Below are 5,080 nucleotides of genomic sequence, written 5' to 3'. Positions count from 1 at the left end.
GGGAAGCTGCATATGAAGTATTGGGAAAAAAATCCCTTAGCAAATAACTAAAAAAAATAGCTAATGTCAGAAGTTGGCTTTAAAAATTTTTGTAGAAGCTTCCATTGCACCTTAGGTGGTTCATAAATAGCAGCTAGTACTCATTTAATAGTGGTAACTTATTTGTAGGGAGATTATCATTAACTTGTTCCAAACCTAGGAAATAGTGTGGTCTGAACCTTGAGCTAATTCAGTGACAAACTAGGTACTGTTCAAGGGTTGCACTTATGTTCAGCCAGGTACAGTATAAGATAGGGTAGAATAGCTGCTACTGTAACATTAGGGTGGACTGTACAGAACAAAGGTCAGCTTCACCTGAACTGAGGATCCTGGACTACAGGGACAGACAACAGTGGCAGCCCACATTTTGCCTGTGTTGCTGTCCCATATTTTATTATAAATAAAAATACAAACTCTCTGCTTTACTGAGACAAATGCCATTTCTAAGTTAAACTGGCCCTTGCATTAGTCCATGATTTACAAATAAAAATGAAGTCTCAACCCTTTCAACCCTTGGGTCAGGCAGCAGCGGTTGTGCTCCAGCACTGAAAAGACTTGGGCAGGGCTTGGCTTCAATGACCACCTATGCCAATGAGTCCCACAGTTAATTGGAAATAGGGCCTTTTATCAATTTGGATTTCCTACCCTCTAATCCAATCTAATGTAAAACAGAAATTCCTCAATTATCTTCATTAGATGACTTGTTATTTTATATTTTGTATCATTCTCCCTTCTTAAGTCACCTTAATTTTTTCAAAATTTCTTCATACAAATCTTGCCAGGCTTTTGATTATTCTCATTGCTCTCTCAAGTATACTCTCTAACTTTGTGATAAGGATTTTAGGGGAACACAGTGAGCGACACAGATGACGGTACACCACTAATTTACAAAATGTACTATAGAATTTTGGGTATAATTTAAAATTTACCCTTCAATATTCCTTGGTCAACTTCTAATTACACTTACTGTTCTGTTGCCCACTCCCTACTTTGCCTTTCTTGAAATTGCCAGTTTTGTCTTGTCCTGCCTGACCTAAGTTACTTCTGTCTGCAAATTCTGCTGTCTCTTGCACTTCTGGGGGCCAATACTCAAGTAAGAAACCAAACTATGTTTGAGATCTGGGACAGAACAGAAATGAACAGAAAATTCAGCATTAACCCTTGACAAAGCAATATCAAGTGACAAGTGAAGGAAATCATTCAGTCTGTGAGACACTTATGGAAAAAGGACAGTGCTCTGACACCGAGGATAGAATAAAGGATCCAAAAAACTGCAAGTAAGATGTCCAAGCAGATGGACAGGCATGGAACAGAACAGAAAAATGATCAGCTTCCAGTTTCAATCACTCAGAAGAACTCTTCATATGAAAAGGAAATAGAAATAGCTCCTGCTACCTCAGAACAGCTAAGCAGGCAACAGACAGGAGTGTTACATAAACTTGGACATGAACGAATGAATAAATAAATAAATAGAAGCTTTGGTGAGCTAAATAGTAGACTGAGGGCTGTATGTAGGTTTGCCTTTCTGCTGATGCCCTTTGGTCCTGACCTGTGGCATCCTTATTCCAAAATTCCCTGAGCACATAACTAATGCACTACAAATTTGAACTATATGGATACACTTAAAAGTGTTTTTATCTTTAACATCGCCAATAGATACTCTAACCCTTACAGCACTAAAAATAATAATATTAATAATAAAAAATTAAGTGCCCACATGTTCAGGCTATAGTGCTACAAAAGTGGCAGATGTGCCACATGTAATACTCCAGGGCATTCCTTGGACCCCCACCATCCCAGAGTGCTCTGCTTGCTCTCCCTCCAAGTATGGTAGTTAGCATACACTTGCTACTGCCCTAATCTGATAAAGCAATGGCAGCAGCTGAAAAGTGCAATGAACTGTTTGCCACTGTGCTTTGAGACAGTCCAACCAGCTGTTACGTCGGTTACTTTAGCACAAAACCAGAGATCAGAATCTATGGAACGACTAGCAGAGGTGTTTGTGATGGGCCTGTTAGAGATGGATCATTGGATGAGAGGTGTGAATAGACCTGCACAATATGATCTAGAACCAATGAAATTGTCGTCTCAATGACATCATGGACCCACTTTTGATAGTGAGGCATGTGCAGTGGTCTCCATGAACCAACAGAGCACCATGTATAGCACACAGGTGTTGGGTGAATACCCTTGGGCACTGTGAGCACACTGCAATGATTGGTGGGGAGAGATGACTGACAGATGGGTTGAAGGACAGTTTATAAGGGAATCCTAAGAGGATTGTGAGAAAGAGTGCGTGTGTAGAGTATGGGCACACAAGTGTGCAGGCACATTCGTGTGAAGTGGCATGGAAGTGCATGCTGAGTAAGAATAGTAATCATGGAGGAATGTGGAGTTCATGGATGTTATTTGCATGCGAGGTCTGATGAACATGGAGCAAAGACAGTGACTAAGGAATACTTACCTTAGGGTGATGTCCTTGATTGGCATCTGGTCATGGGTAAAGTATCACCCTCCTCCCTACCTTTATAGACTTGAGTACCCTCAGGGGGAAAGAATCTGTAAACCCAGTTAGAATCCCTGTCACCGCTGTGACTGGGATTCTCAGGGTAGTAGGGCTGTGTGAGGCTTCAGACCATGCTTTGGATCCAGAGAAGCTTCGGATGCTTTGGCATCCGAAGCAGCATGTCTGGACTGAAGCGCTGGCTTTTTTAGGCTTTCTGAAGTGGTTCGGAGATTCCAAACTGCTTCAGAGCCGCTTCGGAGATCCGGCCATAGGGTATAATGGGGAATCAATGAAATAACTGTAACTTTGTTTTTTGTCTGATTTGGATGAAACTTGCATGGGTGGTAGCCTCCACTGAGAGCATGAAGCCTGTCAAGTTTCAAGAAGATGGGTGCAGGGGTTCAGGGGGAACTGCACCCCAAATTCTTGAAAGAAAAAACTTATGTCATGTGTTTGCGTTATACCACAGGGGAGTGAAAACTGCATGGGTGGTAGCCCCTGCTGAGCCCACAAAGCCTACCAAGTTCCAAGGTGATAGGTGCAGGGGTTTGGGGGGAACCGCATCTCTGGCTGCTGACAGGCAAAACTCATGACATGGGTGACAGTGTGTGTGTTAAGGCACAGCGGGGTGAAAGCTGCAGGCCTGCTAGCCCCTGCTGAGGCCATGAAGACTGCCAACTGTCAAGGAGATAGGTGCAGGAGGTTCTGGGGCCCTGCACCCCTAGCTGCTGACAGCCAAAACTTATGACATGGGTGCTTGTGGAACTGACTGTCTCTGTCTTGGGGCAGCTGACTGTTTGTATTATTTCCTCTCTTTAGTCTGTGGTTTTGTAGGTGTTAATCCATGCTTGTTAACTCGTTATGTAGTCGGTAGATACTTTGTATTGAGCTGGTCCCTGGGTGAATCATGGGTAATTGGTAACTGGTAACACAGCAGCTTAGCAGCCAGGCCTGCAGTAGTCCCAGGCACTACTGTCCACCAGACATTTCCACCTAAGGGAGCTTCCCATGGCTCACCTGCCATGCTGTGGTCTTAAGAGGAATTGAGGGAGGTTTTATATGTTATTGACTCCCTGAGACATGCTCCGTATGGACGTTCCTTGGGGCTCCTCCTCCCCTGCACCCCCTCCATACCCCAGTCCGTAGGTGTCTAGAAGTGCACTTGATGGCCTGGGCTTGTATCTGGCTGGATCAGCCCCGTAACCAGGACCAGGTCGACCACTTTCCCAAAATGAGGCCAGCTGGCTGACAGTGTAGCTACTGGGTTCTCATTAAGGCAGACAGGGTTACTCCTTGACCCTGCTCTGTCAACAGAACTTAAATGCAAACTTAAATCTTATGTGCAGTCTGCATTAGTCTTTAGCTCATAGTCCATCCCTCAGGGGCTGCACACCTGGATAGGACCAGTTTTTGGATCCGTTACAAGTCAGATACTCCCCTCTGGGCTCTCTGGCAGCTTTAGGTTTGCAAGGATGGTGTCCCCAAAAATGGTGAACCACACAGAAATTAAAGCAAAGCACAAAACTGGGAGGCTTCACCTGTCCTCCGACTCATGTGTTCCTATAGGTTGCTGGGTCCTCAGTTCTTCCTCCCCTGGGATGGCATTATCCTCCAGGTGTCCCCTCTGTGCAACCAGGGGGTTGCATGCCTCAATGTGCTGTCCACGAGCTTGCAGCTGCCACCTCCCTTTTCACCATGCTGCATCAGCTCTTGCAGTTGGTCTCTACAACAAGCTAATGACATCGCACCTCTGCTGTCCCAGCTGCGCTGACAATGCTCAAAAACTGTGCAGGCAGCAATGGCCACTGGTCTGTGCCTCTGGCTGCTGTACCTTCAGCTCGTAAGTCCCCTTCAGTTTTGGGCCTTCCCCGGCCCCTCACTAGGATCTCAGGCATTCTTTCGCCATCCCTCCGTCCCCCGCATAGGGGTTTCCAGCCCCCCGGGCCTGTCACTCTGCAATACACGCTATGAAATAAAATAGAAAAGTATTATCTTATTCAATATAACTCAAACAAATAGGCTAGCTTGAGTTATGTTTTCAGTACTGTAGGCCTGTTATGTAATTTGTAGGGGTAGGATTTGTAAGGTTTTAGTATTAGAGTGTTATTTACTAGGTTTTTAAATTACACTGATTTGACATATACATACTGTGTCAGCCATCTTGATCTCCTCAGCCCGTTCAATGTTGGTTTCATTATTGGAATTAATTTTCTAACCCTACTGGGGTTGAAATATTGACTAAAATGTGAATTCACGACAGCCATCTTGGATTCCAATATGGTGCTACACGCACTACTTGCCAGATTGGCAACATGTTATTTCTGACACAGGTAGACCACCTCTACCTGAAACACACTGGGGCTGATTGCAACAAAATCTATGAAAACAAAATCTAAAGACCCTATTGGTCAATCTATACCCTACCAATACAGGCACAGACGCTCACGTGCACTCTCCAGCTTAGAACTCCTCCCCTCCCCCACCAGCTTCTACAAAGAGCCAGTTTTTGGGAAAAGGATCATTCCAGCATCATTC

Source organism: Gavialis gangeticus, unplaced genomic scaffold (genome assembly GCF_001723915.1).
Source record: "Gavialis gangeticus isolate Ggan-Ray unplaced genomic scaffold, GavGan_comp1, whole genome shotgun sequence".
In the NCBI taxonomy this organism is placed as follows: domain Eukaryota; kingdom Metazoa; phylum Chordata; order Crocodylia; family Gavialidae; genus Gavialis; species Gavialis gangeticus.
The sequence above is the reverse complement of the archived record's forward strand: the minus strand, read 5'-3'. Positions refer to the sequence as shown.